Source organism: Delphinapterus leucas, chromosome 12 (assembly GCF_059928025.1).
Source record: "Delphinapterus leucas isolate spDelLeu-1000000601 "Yukka" chromosome 12, BTC_Dleu_Yukka2, whole genome shotgun sequence".
In the NCBI taxonomy this organism is placed as follows: domain Eukaryota; kingdom Metazoa; phylum Chordata; class Mammalia; order Artiodactyla; family Monodontidae; genus Delphinapterus; species Delphinapterus leucas.
The window spans coordinates 59,071,179-59,090,051 of record NC_143140.1 but is presented as its reverse complement, the minus strand read 5'-3'; positions in this window follow the sequence as shown (position 1 = coordinate 59,090,051).

Below are 18,873 nucleotides of genomic sequence, written 5' to 3'. Positions count from 1 at the left end.
CACTGGGGACCATCCCCAGAGTTTGATTCCATAGGTCTGGAATTCTGCATTTTTAACAAGACCCCTGGTGATTTTCAGGCTGCTGGTCCAGGGATCGTATCTTGAGAAACACTGCTACAGCCAGGGTTTGAAATATATTTAATGGTTCAGTGACTATCTGATCCACAAATTACCTTTATCTCCATTTCCTCCTCCCTCCTTTCCTCTCTCTCTCTCCATAAAGTGTTTTTATTTGGAAGCTGTGTTCATGGCACAAAGTTGAATAAAATAATACCCTTCTATTTTTAGTGCAGTGAAAATATGCTATAATACCCTAATAATGAACACCTCATATATTTGTCCAAACTCATGGAATGTACATCACCAAGAGTGAATCCTAAGGTAAACTACAGATAATTATGGATATTTACGGTACCTCAGTCAGCTGTAACCACTCTGATGAGGGATGTCGATGACGGAGCCGGTTGCATGTAGGGAGAGGGCAAGGAGTGTATGGGAAATCTCTGCACCTGCCTCTCAATTTTGCTATAAACCTAAAAGTGCTCTGAAATATAGTCTTTAAAGAAAAACAGAAACACTCTCCTTATATTTGAAGAGTACTTTTTTCTCTACCAAACAATTAGGGAAAAAAACTAAACAAAATGTGTAAGATAAACTTTTTATCATTTAATTCAAATTCTCCTCCTCTGAAAACTACTATCATAAGAAATGTTCAAAGGGCTTATGCAGAATCAAAGAGGGTCAAGTGGTCAAGAGAGTTTGGAAAACTCTGGGTTAAGGAAGCTGAAAGTTTCTTTGTTGGAGAACTTTTCAGAGAGCTAAATGAGTTAATGTGTACTGTGACTCTCTGAGAAGTTTTTAAACATTTACAGAACTTGTTTCATTATGAATACTTGTTTGCATTCTAGGAATACAATTTGTAAAACAGTATCATTTTCTCCAAGGACTCAGATAAATGACTGACTTAAGTAGGATCATTTTTCTTTTAAATCACTTCAAAAAGAAATATTATTTGTATATTAGGACACTGTACATGTGTGTAAAAAGATTGATTGTAAGATAATAACTTCACTGTAATAGATTTAAGCTCACAATTGAAATTAGGTTTTACTAGACCTATTATTGAATACAAATTCCTAAAAACCTGCAGAAAAAAATGTGAAATACATTTCTTTTCACTCTTTGGAGCTGAGTAGTTACTATTAGAATACTTGCTAATTAGTTAATTTATTCTGTACTTGATGGCTAAAATACAGACTCACAAAAAATTTACAAGTGTCAATTTCCAGACAGACCTAATTCTTTTTTTTTTACTTTTTTTTTTTAACATCTTTATTGGAGTATAACTGCTTTACAGTGGTGTGTTAGTTTCTGCTTTATAACAAAGTGAATCAGCTATACATATACATATATCCCCATATCTCCTCCCTCTTGCATCTCCCACCCATCCTCCCTATATGACCCCTCTAGGTGGTCACAAGGTACCGAGCTGATCTCCCTGTGCTACGCGGCTGCTTCCCACTACCTACCTCCTGTTTCACATATGATAGTGTATATATGTCCATGCCACTCTCGCACTTCATCCCAGCATACCCTTCCCTCTCCCCATGTCCTCAAGTCCATTCTCTACGTATGCATCCTTATCCCTGTCCTGCCCCTAGGTTCTTCAGAACCTTTTTTATATATTATTTTAGATTCCATATATATGTGTCAGCACACGGTATTTGTTCTTCCCTTTCTGACCTACTTCACTCTGTATGACAGATTCTAGGTCCATCCACCTCACTACAATAACTCAATTTCATTTCTTTTTACGGCTGAGTAATGTTCCATTGTATGTATGTGCCACATTGTCTTTATCCATTTTTCTGTCGATGGACACTTAGGTTGCTTCCATGTCCTGGTTATTGAAAACAGAGCTGCAATGAACATTGTGGTACATGACTCTTTTTGAATTATGGTTTTCTCAGGGTATATGCCCAGTAGTGGGATTGCTGGGTCATATGGTAGTTCTATTTGTAGTTTTTTAAGGAACCTCCATACTGTTCTCCATGGTGGCTGTATCAATTTACATTCCCACCAACAGTGCAAGAGGGTTCCCTTTTCTCCACACCCTCTCCAGCATTTATTGTTTGTAGATTTTTTGATGATGGCCATTCTGACTGGTATGAGGTGATACCTCACTGTAGTTTTAATTTGCATTTCTCTAATGATTAGTGATATGGAGCATCCTTTCATGTGTTTGTTGGCAATCTGTATATATTCTTTTGAGAAATGTCTATTTAGGTCTTCTGCCCATTGCTGGATTGGGTTTTTTTGTTTTTTTTTTTTGATATTAAGCTGCATGAGCTGCTTGTATATTCTGGAGATTAATCCTTTGTCAGTTGCTTGGATTGCAAATATTTTCTCCCATTCTGAGTCTTTTCATCTTGCTCATGGTTTCCTTTGCTGTGCAAAAGCTTTTAAGTTTCATTAGGTCCCATTTGTTTATTTTTGTTTTATTTCCATTTCTCTAGGAAGTGGGTCAAAAAGGATCTTCCTGTGATTTATGTCAGTGTTCTGCCTATGTTTTCCTCCAAGAGTTTTACAGTGCCTGGCCTTACATTTAGGTCTTTAATACATTTTGAGTTTATTTTTGTGTATGGTGTTAGGGAGTGTTCTAATTTCATTCTCTTACAAGTACCTGTCCAGTTTTTCCAGAACCACTTATTGAAGAGGCTGTCTTTTCTCCATTGTATATTCTTGCCTCCTTTATCAAAGATAAGGTGACCACACGTGCTTGGGCTTATCTCTGGGCTTTCTATCCTGTTCCATTGATCTATATTTCTGTATTTGCCAGTACCATACAGTCTTGATTACTGTAGCTTTGTAGTATAGTCTGAAGTCAAGGAGCCTGATTCCTCCAGCTCTGTTTTTCTTTCTCAAGATTGCTTTGGCTATTCGGGATCTTTTCTGTTTCCATACGAACTGTGAGATTTGTTGTTCTAGTTCTGTGAAAATGCCATTGGTAGTTTGATGGAGATTGCATTGAATCTGTAGATTGCTTTGGGTAGTATAGTCATTTTCACAATGTTGAGTCTCCCAGTCCAAGAACATGGTATATCTCTCCATCTGTGTGTATCATCTTTAATTTCTTCCATCAGCATCTTACAGTTCTCCACAAACAGGTCTTCTGTCTCCTTAGGTAGGTTTATTCCTAGGTATTTTACTCTTTGGGTTGCAATGGTAAATGGGAGTGTTTCCTTAATTTCTCTTTCAGATTTTTCATCATTAGTGTATAGGAATGCAAGAGATTTCTGTGCATTAATTTTGTATCCTGCTATACTACCAAATTCATTGATTAGCTCTAGTAGTTTTCTGGTAGCATCTTTAGGATTCTCTATGTATAGTATCATGTCATCTGCAAACAGTGAGAGTTTTACTTCTTTTCCAATTTGGATTCTTTTTATTTATTTTTCTTCTCTGATTGCTGTGGCTAAAACTTCCAAAACTATGTTGAATAATAGTGGTGAGAGTGGACATCCTTGTCTTGTTTCTGATCTTAGAGGAAATCGTTTCAGTTTTTCACCACTGAGAACGATGTTGGCTGTGGGTTTGTCATATATGGCCTTTATTATGTTGAGGTAAGTTCCCTCTGTGCCAACTTTCTGGAGGGTTTTTATCATAAATGGTGATGAATTTTGTTGAAAGCTTTTTCTGCATCTATTGAGATGATCATATGGTTTTTCTCCTTCATTTTGTTAATATGGTGTATCACATTGATTGATTTGCGTACATTGAAGAATCCTTGCATTCCTGGCATAAATCCCACTTGATCATGGTGTATGATCCTTTTTATGTGCTGTTGGATTCTGTTTGCTAGTATTTTATTGAGGATTTTTGCATCTATGTTCACCAGTGATATTGGCCTGTTGTTTTGTTTCTTTGTGACATCTTTGTCTGGTTTTGGTATCAGGGTGATGGTGGCCTCATAGAATAAGTTTGGGAGTGTTCCTCACTCTGCTATATTTTGGAAGAGTTTGAGAAGGATAGGTGTTAGCTCTTCTCTAAACGTTTGATAGAATTCGCCTGTGAAGCCACCCGGTCCTGGGCTTTTGTTTGTTGGAAGATTTGTAATCACAGTCTCAATTTCAGTGCTTGTGATTGGTCTGGTTATGTTTTCTATTTCTTCCTGGTTCAGTCTCGGAAGGTTGTGCTTTTCTAAGAATTTGTCCATTTCTTCCAGGTTGTCCATTTTATTGTCATAGGGTTGCTTGTAGTAATCTCTCATGATCCTTTGTATTTCTGCAGTGTCAGTTTTTACTTCTCCTTTTTCATTTCTAATTCTATTGATGTGCGTTTTCCCCCTTTTTTTCTTGATGAGTCTGGCTAGTGGTTTATCAGTTTTGTTTATTTTCTGAAAGAACCAGCTTTTAGTTTTATTGATCTTTGCTATCATTTCTTTCATTTCTTTTTCATTTATTTCTGATCTGATCTTTATGATTTCTTTCCTTCTGCTAACTTTGAGGGTTTTTTTGTTCTTATTTCTCTAATTGCTTTAGGTCTAGGGTTAGGTTGTTTATTTGAGATGTTTCTTGTTTCTTAAGGTAGGATTGTATTGCTATCAACTTCCATCTTAGAACTGCTTTTGCTGAATCCCATAGGTTTTGGGTCGTCGTGTTTTCATTGTCATTTGTTTCTAAGTATTTTTTGATTTCCTCTTTGATTTCTTCAGTGATCTCTTGGTTATTTACTAGTGTATTATTCAGCCTCCATGTGTTTGTATTTTTTACAGATTTTTTCCTGTAATTGATATCCAGTCTCATAGCATTGTGGTCAGAATAGATACTTGATACAATTTCAATTTTCTTAAATTTACCAACAGTTTCTTTGCACTCCAAGATATGATGTGTCCTGGAGAATGTTCCATGAGCACTTGAGAAGAAAATGTATTCTGTTGTTTTTGGATGGAATGTCCTATAAATATCAATTAAGTCCATCTTGTTTAATGTATCATTTAAAGTTTGTGTTTCCTTATTTATTTCCATTTTGGATGATGTCCATTGGTGAAAGTGGGGTGTTAAAGTCCCCTACTATGATTGTGTTACTGTTGATAACCCCTTTTATGGCTGATAGTATTTGCCTTATGTACTGAGGTGCTCCTATGTTGGGTGCATAAATATTTACAATTGTTATATCTTCTTCTCAGATTGATCTGTTGATCTTTAGGTAGTGTGCTTCTTTTCTCTTGTAATAGTCTTTATTTTAAAGTCTATTTTGCCTCATATCAGAACTTCTACTCCAGCTTTCTTTTGATTTCCATTTGCATATAATACCTTTTTCCATCCCCTCACTTTCAGTCTGTATGTGTCCCTAGGACTGAAGTGGGTCTTTTGTAGACAGCACATATATGGGTCTCGTTTTTGTATCCATTCAGCCAGTCTACGTCTTTTGGTTGGAGCATTTAATCCATTTATATTTAAGGTAGTTATCAATATGTATGTTCCTATTACCATTTTCTTAATTGTTTGGGTTTATTATTGTAGATCTTTTCCTTCTCTTGTGTTTCCTGCCTAGAGAAGTTCCCAAGTTTGTGGATTTCATAATTATTTCCATTTAAACTCACACAAGTCTGTAATACTATATCAAAAGATCATTAAGCCATTAAGTTAAACATTGGATATTTACTGTAAGGGTCAGAGATTGATAAGGATTACCGCTAGTAACGTTTTCAAACCATAATGTATCAATTTCAAATTACAGAACACACTTTAAATATCATTTATACATTGGAATAAGCTGAAAACACATAATCACTGTCTCCATGAATCACCACTTAGCCTCATTTCTAATCCTCTGATGCAGACAAAGGTTACTAGGCTACAGTCTTTGTTTTCTATTTGATAAGCATTAAGAGCTTAATTTTGAGGATTTCACTGATCTCTTATAAAAGGGCAGACACAGACTGTTTTCTAAACAAGAGAGTAAAAACTGTGTTTTCATAACCACATCTATGAAGATTTCCTCTCCCATGAATGTGTTTAATATAAACTACAATTATAAAACCAAGAAGTTCTTATCTCTGTGTTACTACATAAATTCCATAAAACCCTTCCACATTTCCATGGCAAGAGGGCATGCCATTCTTTCATTCATTCACTCATTCATTCAAATGGCATTTATTCAGCTCCAATGATATGCAAGGATGATATCAGAACAGAGAATTTTAAAAAATGAATCAGAAACTTATTAGAATATATATTAGAATATACTAGAACATTCTAGAATATATATATACTATATATATAATATATATTCTAGCAGGATGTTTTTGACTTAAAGAAATAACTATATATAAATCTGACTCTGCCACGAAGAGAGCTTCATTAATGGAGAGACAATTTTTTGATAAGCCCACAAAATTAACTCAGCTGGATAATTCTAGGCACAAAGGCAAAGCGTCTAACTCTTCCAAAGAATCGGAAAACCCAGTTTAGGCTGCTTGAAGGAGTCAAGGTGGGGTGAAGAGCGAAAGACTTACTTCTTTCTCTTACAGTGATGTTTATATTCAACTTCAGCTCTACTGATTAAAAGGAAGTATTCTTCTGATTTCATTCTCTACTGCAGGTAAGAAAATTCCACCCTTAACATCTTTCAGTGATAATTGGAGGATGTTGCAGAAAATACAGATCACACTGTATCATTGATCAGCACTGATCACAACTCAGGAGAAACATTAGTACTCTGCCAAAGCAACTGACCTGCAAAGTAGGAGATCAAAAACTACCATTTAAATTCTGTCTAGGCAAATGACCTTGCTTAATGCACAAGGAATGAGGAAAGAGCACTGAGAGAGCCTTATAAGAGCCCGGAGCCCCAGGAGTGTGCGGAAATCACAGCAAATGTGCATCCGACACAGCAGTGAGATGAATGGGTTCCAAGGGGAACTTCTGGTCTCCGGGGCTGGTCACTTAGTTCTCATAATCAAAGAAGCATCGGTATCCAAGCAGTAGCAGTTACTGAGGGTAGAACTACTTCAAATGGCAGGTCCTGAAGTAAACTGGACATTTTCTGAGATGCGAGAGCAATGAGAATGTAGTTCAGAATATCCCAACCCTTTGTCTGTGGGAACCCACTTTTTTTATATTTGAGGAATTTTACTGCCTTCTCTTGCAGGTGCCTTGGAACTTTGCTATGGTTGAAATGACTACTTTTGCTTTGCTTCTAAAGTAAATTTCATCATAAATGGTGTCTATTTAAAATACCTGGACATCTTGCGAAAGCCTACTATGTAAAAAATGAGTTGTAACTCTGCTGGTTAATTATAAAGTGGAAAAAAATCAGAATCTAACGTTTTACAAGGAGCCCTAGAGATATTAACTTCTTCCTTTGTAATTCAAGATGCTAAGACTAAAAAATAAGTGATCTGCTAAAGATTACAGGTGACAGATAAAGGACAGAAAGCAGGGTGTTGATTGCCAATCCAAGTCTCTTTCTACCATCCCATGGCAAATCAGAGTTTTATGTCTAGAATATTTATCTATGTGATGAGCAGAGAACTAGTTACATTTCCTGACTTTGGCAGTAAACTATAGGCTGTCTTATTTTCCATTTACCAGGGAAGTCAGAGTTCAATAATGTGTATGATCCACTGTTGTACAACACCCCAAAGGCACTGTCTTCAAGCGAAGGACACCTCGTTCCTTCTTATATCATCAGTGCCTGATACAGTGTCCTGTACATCCTAGATACTCAAAATAGATTTGTCTGAGAGCTGAGCATTCAAAGAATATAAGACAATCTGCTAGAAATCTTCTTTAAACTCCATAATATTTAAAAGACATAATTCTGAAGACATATGATCTCAGCTACCCTCTGGTTGTTTGGTCTGACAAGTGTTGTAGCATGTTCTAAGAGGTATTATTTTAAATATTCTCAAAATGGATCTTGACTGCCAAAAGGCTCTAGAACACCTTGTACATTGTGAGTTTATAAGCAAAGTTGGATTTTTTTCACCTTTTTAAGTGGGCTTTGAAATCTGTAGAAAATACAAATTTTAGACTAGTTGCTGTCATATAGGCTAGAATTTAGATGGTGGACAGCTGGAAAGGTTTCTAAATTAGCATGCCTTCAAATAAGTCTCCTTTAGTGATCTGCCTAATATTTTAGTAGAGGTGGGTAAAAAACATTTTTCTATTAAAAATGTTTAATTCTTCATCAAAATAAGGGAATTATTATATGTGCTAAATACATCAAAGCAAGTTATTCTATTTGGAATTAACTTCATTTCACAGGCTTTTCTCCCATTCATCCAAACTGAATGAAAAATTCCTCTCAAAAGGAGAAGTCTAATTTGCATGGATATGATTACAGAACCTTTTTCAAAATACAGTTTTTCTAGCTTTCACTTGGACACTCTAGGTATTTCAGTTCATTTTAGAAGTTCATTGTGACTGAACAGTTTTTGAAAAGCTTAAAACTTTAGAAAATTGAGTATACAATTTATTCCTGTTAACTAGCTCTATAACATGCATAAGATTTCTGTGGGCTAAAACTGCCAATTTCAGTTGCTTGTGAGTTTTAAGTTCTCAGAATTAGTGCAAGGCATATAGATGCACCACTAAATGAGCAGGGCTAGGCAAGCAGTAAATATACTCTTCAGAAATGGGTTTTGGGATTTTTTTCCCTACCATGATTGAAGTGAATATTGAAACTAATTTACATTTCCCAAGTTATGTAAAGAGTAACATGAGGAATTATAAATTAACTGAGCTTATATTTTCTAACTACTGCAGTGATGTTTTGGAGCCCTGGGCAGCAAGCAACTGGGCCACCCACCAATTCGGTTCTGTTGTCATATGCTTTAGAGCTTTAGGAACCATATGTCCAGTCAGTAGAGGTATCACTATCTCTGCCAAGTGCCATCCTTGTAAGTTTCTCTGAATATGCTCCTCTCTATTCTGACTTCCAACACTGGGGCCAACAACTTGGTGAGCAGGGGCTCACTGTGTTCCCGAGCTCATTAGTAAGGGTACAAGCATATACTGGGGGACAAGGGAAGCGCCCTTCTGTTTCAATTAACACACACACTGGCCCACTCTCATTAAGCCACAAGTGGATCCAAGCTTTCCTTTCTAGTTGTAATCCCAACATAATCAAAGCAGTCTCTTCCATTACCACCATGGAATTTCCAAATAGCATTCACATGGTGAAAACAAAATTTCATTGATTTTAATTTATTTAGAATTGAGAAATAGCAAGAATATATTTTTTCCTGTTTGTCCAAGTGAGGAAAAGCATGGACACCTTATTATTACAGATGATTTAACCAACTAATAAAAGAGCCAATATTCAGAACACAAATTAGTCTTTGGGGAATCATATCAATGAATACTTACTGATAGATAAAAAGGTAACTTAGTTTTACAAAATAAATGTATATACATATACACACACACTTATACTTCATATATTATACTTCAATGACTTGATCTTTATCCCAATTTGAAAGATTGTGAAAGTGATGAACGTATTCATGTTGTTCTCTTTCCCTTTATATTCATTCTCCACATAGATCTGAGAGCCAACATTTCTTATTAATAGCCACAAAAATGTTCTTTTATGTTGTCCAGTGGAAACATTTTTTTTGCAAAACAGTCAAATGAACAAACTCAAGTCACAAATACAGGGATTTTCAACCTCTGAACTGTAATAACATCTTACTTCATTTAAGCTGGTATGAGACTAATCTACTTGAAATAATGTTTGCATTTCAAAGCAAGAAAGCAGTGCTAAAATGTTGAATGAAAACAAATCCAAAAAAATGTCAATAGAATAAAATTAACAAAATGTAAGTGTTTGCATTTAGGTTGAGCAAACTCAATTTGGCCTCAAGTTTTCACAATTTCTTCTTATCCAACACAGTTTTAAAAGGCAGAAGTCTCCTTTATTGTTTCAGTTCCTATGCCCACAAGGCAGCGATGCTCTAACAATAGTATGAGATGATATGCAGATAATTACCATTAAAAGCATAAGCCATTCACAGTTGTTAATACTGACAGGAGTGGTGCTTACACTTATGAAGCAAAGGCTAATGAAGGCATAATAGATACTGAAATAACAGTAAACTAGAGTATGCTCTTATAACAGTAGCTCAATCAAAAATATATTCATATGACTTCCTGAAATGTGGCCTGTTAATGCACAATTACAAATTCACCTCCCAATTTGTGAACTATCTAAATGAATCAAAGTATACAAAATAGAGAACTGGAAATGGAATCCAGTAGTAGTGGTACAACATAGAGTGTAAGGCCTTGAACATTAGAATCAGACTCCGGTCCTTGCTGCCAGTAATTGCCTCTATGACCTCGGACAAATGTAATAATAATGTTAATATTAATAATAGTTTCTATGGCAATTACTTACTTGCATTATATCATGTGATTTTCATCTCATTAAAGTAAGTACCACTTTCATACCCTTTTTAGCGATGACAACACTGAGATTAGTGATGTTAATCAATTTGTTCCTGGTAACATGGATTTATAGATTTAAACCCAGGAAGCTTAGCCCTGATACATCCATGTGCTTAACCACAAATGCCATATAGAGAGTCCCACAGTCTCTATCTGAAAACAGCTGCATCGCAGATGTCTGGGGAGCAGTCAATGATGTCATGAAGCAAAGCTTAGCACAGAATTTGATGATTGGTAAATATTATTATATTAGCATACATTTATAAATCAGAATAGTAATAAGTAATGATAAATCAGAAATCAACAAAGATCAAAATATCTATGATACAAAAATTATGTCTGAGATAATTCTGGCAAAGAGGAAATCGAGAAAACTCTACATTCAAAACCTATGAGCTGTAACTAAAGCAGTATACAGAAGAAAATTAATAGCCTTAAACACATTTTTAAACAAATAAGAATTAAAATAACTGTATAATGTATTCAACTTCGGAATTTTGAGAAGAACTACGAAATGAACTTCAGGAAAACAGAAGGACTATATAATAAATATAAAGGCAGAGAGTAAGATATTAGAGAACTATAAAAACATCACCTTTATGAGTATTAATGAAATTCAAAAATAAAATAGCAAATATACTCAACACAATATATTAAAAGAATAAAACATGATCAAGCGGAGCTCATTTAAGAATTTTAGGGATGATCCCCCACTAGGAAATTTGTTAATAAATGACATGTATTTAGAGGTTAGCCCTCAGCTAGGTCCTGATAAAGAGAAAAAAACAAACCTCTTTTCAAGTAGGAAAAAATGCATACTTAATCCAGATCATAAACAGATGTGTGCTATATGTATATGTGTTGGAGGGGAAGGTAAGGCTGGAGGTGTATATGTATGTGTTTTATATACTCAAAACAAAAGCCAGAGTCATGCCTTATGAATAATAGGAAGCCTTCCTATTACAGTAAGGATGTCCACTAATATCACAGTTGTTTAGGAAATATTGGTCATTGCAACTAGGCAACAGAAAGAAATAAAAGATGAAAAATAATGACAAACTTTTTTATTTTTGGCAGATAGTGAGTTAGGTAAATATAAAGGCTAAGAGAAAAAAATTGAAAACCTATTTTTAAAAAGATATAATTTCAGCAAAGCACGGGTTTTATAATTAACACGTAAAAAGCAATCACTTTCCTTAACTAAAGAGAAAGATTTTTCTCTTCTCTACAATTGCATGCTCAATTTCTGAAAGGCACTCAACAGATATTAATTGAATAAATAAGTAAATGAATAATTAAATATAAGCAAAACCAAAAAGTATGTCAATGATAGCAACCCCAAACAGAACATACATAGGATTAACTTAAGAAATCCATCTAGTCTATATGAAGATGTACAAGAACAACTGAATAAATGACCAATATTATAGATATATTTCATATAAATATATATACATACATGCAAACATATGAGCATATAATGCAGTGCCAGTAATCAAAGAGAAATTGTTTTTGTTTTTGTTTTTTCTGTAATTCCAAGAAACACTTGAAACAGCCTTGATATTTGAAATAGAAGATTGTTGAGGGCTACTTGCCCTATCACATATTAGGAACTATTATAAAGCCACAATAATTAAAACAGTATGATCCTATGCTGCAATAGGACCTACATATTGGCCTATCTACAGAGATATCTCTAGGTGCTGGTATTTCTAATATTATATTTTTATGTTATTGGTAATATTTAGCAACCTTGTTTGTATTTTTAAAATAAGCATGCATCAATACTTAAAAACTTTAACAGATGTTTAAAACAACTTATGAATGCCCTTTTTGTATGAGAAACAATATAAATGAGAATAAAAGGCTCTCAACTCTTCTTCATAACCATGAAAGCTTGTCTGAGAGGAGACTTTGATTTCAACTTGTCAGAGATCTGAGGCAGGGAAGACAGTGCTGGTTAAACACCCTGGATTCTAAGTGCGACAACTATAAAGTATTGAACTCTTCTATTCATTTGTTTTTGATGAAGCTAGAAAGTATCAATGTGTACACAGTCCTAAATAAAGGTGCCAAGATCTTATGTACTACCCATTAACATGAAATTTCCTGGGTGCATTTAAGTTATATATATATCAAGAGAAATTGCCTCTGAATCTCTCCTCATCTAAGCCAGTTATGGCATAGGAACTAACTATAAACGAAATTCATAGGGGTGTGTGTGTGTGTGTGTGTGTGTGTGTGTGTGTGTGTGTGTGAAGAGGAGGAGAGTGTGGGGAAGGAGGAGAGGGAGGAGGGAGAGTAGAAAATTCATTATTAATATGTTTTGGATTTTGGGTCCACCAGTGATTTTACCTCAAATCTTACAGTATAAAATATAAAGTTATTAAATTTGCCAATACTTAGATCCATCATTCTTGGGTGTCATATTTCCTTTTGAGAGTATGTAGTTTAAGTATCCTGGTCAGTTCCAAGTGGAAGTTAGTCTATAATGACCAAAAATCAAGTAAAAATGAAACTTCTCCATCAGCTGAATTGTGATCTATTTCACTAAAGTACCCACCATATTTCAGCCTCACCTAAATTAATGTGAAATTTGTGGTAAGCTTGGTTGATTAAGATCAAAAAGAAAAGAGATCTCTTAAAATCCCATTTTCACTGTCCTCAATTCAAGCAAGCACATGATTCTTGTTCCTTCGACACACTCAAAGAATCAGGCCTCACCAGACAACTCAGGGAAATCATATGACCCTGACTTTTACAAAATACTTTAAAGTACCTCCATATGATCCTTCTAACTTCTACTCAGTAGGGGACCTTTCATATACTGCCACGCTCCTTGAACACAGGGTTCATACCAGTTGCTTCCCTTTGTTGTACTACCACTGTTCTTAGACCTTTAAGGTTTACTTTTGCTCCCATCACTCTACAGGTATTTACTCATCTTATCATAATCCCAGAAAATTATAGAATTCCAAAATCTAGTTGACTATTCTAGTCTTTGGATAAATGTTACTATAGTGTGACATCCAAGGATCAACAAAGCCTTTAAGTAAGATCATACAGTTTCCAAATCTGCCTCAAGATGCTATTTGGGTGCACTCGGGAGGTAATACTGGTTTAATCTGACTTCACTCCATGATTAAATTTAATGTGTTAGAATTTTTTTTCAGAAGGAGACAACTTCTAAGAAATCCCAAATTACACAAGTTTTCAGGACCAGTAACTACTGGGACTCAGAAAAAATGGCATCCATGAAATATCATGAAAGCAAAATTCACTGGCGCTAACTTATGACATTTGAGAAGAGAAAAACAATTGACTTATATTGTCACTGGAAAGATTAACCTCCAAATTTTTCCATGTCAGAAGTCATTAAAAGAACCAAAAAAAAAAAATTAAAAATTAAGCCTCCTTCTTTAGGTAATAATACAGCAAAAAGTTTCCAAATTTCGGGAGTTTTGGGACTCTACTTATATCATTCTGTGTCTCTCCCTGCTGATTATTTCTCTCTTCCATTGTATCAAGGGCTAAAGCTGCTCTTTTGCCTTTTGGAAGTGAGCACAGCCTCCCTTATCATCACCATGTGGGCGCACCTGTCCCTGCATGGCTGCAGGGGAGTTAACCAGCCCAGGTAGACAGGTCCACCGTAGGGAAGGGAGCATATTCTAGCTTGAAAGGACCAGACACAGGCTTGTCAATTCTAACCTGACTAGTGTTCTCTCAGGAATACTGAGCTGCAAGATAAAAACGAAGCTTTGATAATCCAAATGCACTTTGATAGAACATCAACTGAATTTAGCACTGAAGAGCAACATTTTTAAGGTTCTAAATTTTAGCTGGAGGCAGAGGGAATACTAGAAGGAAAATAAATGAAAGGGGCTCACTACTTCAAAAGCTAATCTTTGTAATGCTTTTATTAGCAATTTAAAAAAAACACATACACACTTTTGAAGTAGAAAAGAAACGATTTTGATGCCTGATTGCTCTGGGGTATAGTTTAACTTCCCAGTCTTTCAAAAACAGGCAAGGTCAGGAATTTCTTTTACTGCTGTTGAGCTTGTAAAATATTTTGTTGGTAAAGGAACCAAAATAGATATATATATATAAGAAATTAGTTGATGAATTGCTCATTTAGTTCCTGCAATAAAAGATAAGTATCCGTTGTATTCAGAGTGAAAAAGGTTCTTCTTTCTAAAGAAACTGCCCCCTTAGGCTGGATGTAAAGGCATATATTTTCACTCTTAAACAAACACTATAAAAATATTTAGACTAGACTGTAGAGAAGTTGTAGTGGGACTGGTAACTAGGAGAATCTACAATCAATCTCCCTTAAACCTAAGCAAGGGGGAAAGGGGAGGAAAACAAGTGAAAATACTGTTAGCTGAGTCTAATGGGAAAATAATATGTGTTTCAAACCAAAGTACCTAACTCAAAGGCCATGCAAGTCTGTAAACAGGAGGATAACAGGTAAAGTCAAGATCATGTTTGCAACATCTATACTCTAAGAGATTTCCTACCTGAAGATCTGGCCTTAAGAAAACTCCTGCCTGCCAGGTACAATGTGGGTTTTGTGGTTATCGGATCAATGATATAAGGATATAACATGTGGTCTGAGGTATAATAGAGAATTCCTAATTACACAGTATCCACATAATATCAGTCTTGAGACAATAACCATTATTTATTCTTTCAGTACCAAGTAATTCTAAGCTGTTTTTACATCATCACAAGGACATGCTTTTCAAAATGCATTTCTAGCACCCTTGTTATTTTCCCTCCAATATTGCCATAACATACTCTTGGTTGACAAATTGCTTTTGGATTCTTGGCCTGTCCCTCTCTGCTATCAGAAGGGGAACCCCACACATTATTTCCACTTCACAAGAAATACTAAAATACAGTGAGTTTCCAGTCTTGATAAATACCATCAAAGATATGGTCTTGAATTTCTTGTGCACAATGTTAGATAAAAATCTTCTACTAGTTACTTAAAAGTACAGCAGGGTTTGAATGGTGGCAAAAGGGATGTGGGGCATTTGGGGCAGAAGCAGCATGAATCAACCACGTAACTGAGAATGATAATAAGAACACTAGCTAGTAGTTATTAAGCACTTTTGTGCATCTGCCACTATTATTTAGACCAAGTCACAGATAAAGGAAAAGGACATATGGATGAAGCCCCTTGCACAGAATCCCATAGTAAGCGGGGTGTCTAGACAAGAGGAGCACACATATCTGAAGAAATAAGATACAGGGAAACTGGAGGAGAGCTAGGAATTATTTTGAGGGGAGTTGATGCAGGGTCCCAAATTCCAAGAGAAGATGAAGATCATACATTTATTCTACAAGTATTAGAGATATTGAAGGTCTGCTTAAGCGAGCTGAGGAAAACAGGTATTCCTCAAGACCAATTTGCTATAACTACGAAACATGCTATAATGTAATATCAGGGCTTTCTGAGCTCATGTGCAATGCTCTTAGACCCATAATGTAAACATTTAACTGTTTATGCTCAGATTATTGGTTTGGTTTGGGAAAGATCAAATCCTAATGTGTGAACCATTTTACAGCACTCTCTCACTTCAGGTTTTATTACTGTCTCTTTTTCTTGCATTTCTGTAGATTTGAACCATAAAGATTTGTGATAATGCACCACAAGATGTTCATCTTTACGTATTTACCATTACTATTGGGAGTCCAATCATGCTATCAGAAAGTCAGCTTTTCTCAGAGAAAATACATTGGATATAGACTCTCCCAGGCCTCTCTCTAAACAGCAGTGATTAGAAAAAGGGGCCCTGAGAATGTGACTGTGGCGGACTTTAACACAAACCCTCAAACAACTACTAGAAAACTCAAATCATCATATGATAATGGGTAATACCATTATCAAAAAAGAATACATAATACATGCTGTTAATTATCAAAACACAAATTTCAAACTTCAGTTGTGAAAAAAATATTTTCCTTTTGGATTGTAAGCATAATACTCTTTATCTTGAGAAATATTTTTATTACTACTATATCAACAGAGAGCCATATGTAATTAAACTAGAAAAATATGTTCTTCCCCGTTAACATTACTTTTAGAAATTCCACAACAGCCATTAGACAATCAAAAGTAGCAATGCTTGACTCAGGAAACGTGTCTTTGATATGCAAACTAACCAACAGAGAACCATACCTCCTCTGTTCCCTGCACCCTAGGAGGCAACATTCCTTTGTCTTAATCATCCCAGGGCCAGGCACTAAGCAACTAGGGACCACCCTTATATAACCTACTGAAATTATTCAAACAAGCCAATCCTTAGTCAGTTACCCTGCCCTGTCTTACCTTTCCTGCGTAAACGCTAATAAAGGCTCTAGCCTAAACCTATTGCTTTATCCTGTTTCTGCTTCCTGACCAAAACCTGATGTTCCTCCTGTGACCCTGCGCTTGGAGCTGCACCTCTCGTTTCTAGGGCAACTATGAGTAACATTAAAAGTTACTTTCAATGCAAAAAAAAAAAAAAAAAAATAGCAATGCTAAAGCCATTTTACAAGAAGACTATGCATTCACAGTTGCATTATTCCTGTTTCCCTGACAACCTGCCAGCATTCATGACCCAACCAAATTCCCAACAGTGTTACAGAACAGGCTTTTAATAATGCAAAAGGGCTTTCTTTCTTCTGATGGGATGATGTTCTCCTAGTGAAAATGGAATCAGCCATTAACAATCTGTTCATCAGTTTTCCTTTCAATGTCCCAAATGTGATTTAACCTTTGTTAACCACTCCTCAGATTATTTTACACTGGATGCTAGTTAGGAAGTACATTTATAACCGCGATACAACTGACGTCCAAGGGCTCTGAATAAGCAGTTGCTTAAAACACAATGGCTGGCCTTCTTCCGCCTACCTGTATGTCACTAATTTATTTTAAGTATCTTTTAAGTGTTATAACTAACATGAGAAGAGCAAAATAATCTTTACCGAGATACGTTCTAACAGGTTTTTCAAAACTTAACTGGTTTTTACATAATCATTGAAGTTATCTTAAGGCATTGATGCGACACATTTAACTCTACATAATAGAACGCTCAACTTCATCCTTTTCCAAGTCCCTGAAACCAGACACTATGCTGTCTCCTGTATACTTGTAAAGGGCTAATGCTGCAGGTGATTTCCAATGTTTTTGAACTTTTTATATCGTGAATCACTTCCCTCTTTATTCTCTACATTGTTGATAAAAGAATGAGAAACATGCTTTCCTTTGACGCAGGATTTTATATTAAAGAGGGTCTATCATGCCAGCAATAGGCAAAGTGGTTCAGTTTACTAAAACATGTAGGCTGTGTGTTGTTAATCAATGACATTTTATTGATTTTTTTTTCTAGAGAAAAAACTAACACAAAGTATTATATACAAAAATAGGGCACTAGGCAAACAGTCATTACCTGAAAGGAAGTATTTTTGTACTATTGCTGTATAACCTTCATTGGTTTGTGGCCATGACAATACAATGAAGGAACAGCTAAACAGACATGTTTCAGAAAAAACAATCTTGCCTTTGAGTGTTCTATTATTTTATAAGATTTTATTATTTATTAATTGGGAAAATCAAATGATGTTAAAAATGTTATTTCACTATTACACCAATATGGCAACACTGATCATTTTTATATTGCTGTGCAGTCCCCACCCTTAAATTTACAAAATAGTGCCTTTCACCCTAGCCTTTTAATAAAGGCTCCAAAATGAATGATTTATTTACCTACCTACCTACTTTATCAAATAGTAAAAATGACAACAACAAACTAAAGGTATATAAGAAGGTACTACTTTCAGTAGATGAAATTTTAGAACTCGAGGCAGATAATCATCAACCTCTTCCTAAAGACCCTTAAAAAGATGGGATCAACATGCTATTTAGGCAGATTAGTGAAGATCATAGTGGAGTGGTTACTTCCTGGCTCTCTCTTGTTGTACTGAAACATATCTACCAGTATAGTCATACGGGTCACCTAGAAGCCTAAATATTTGGCATTATATTTGTGCTTCATGAGTCCATCCACAGCTACCTCCGTACCACCTCCACCCTCACCATAACCCTCAGACATAGTGCAGCTTCATCTTTTGTTTTCGTTTCTTCCAGAAGAAGACTGTTCTTTTCACTCTGGCCCTCCGTCAGCTCTGTCATCACACACTAGAGAACCTGGCTGGTTCCTCTTGAGGAATAAGAGTCCCCCAACTAGAAACAGTGCAAGAATCATTGTGTGGTTAACAATCAAGGAAAGGGAACAGGGGGCTCTTCTCCATTTTGGGTCCTAGTAGCATTGACTGACCTCCACTTCAGTTCAGTTGAACAAAGATTTATTGAACACTTACTAAGTTGGCTCTAAAGATACAGAACAACAGGAGAGTATGTCCATGC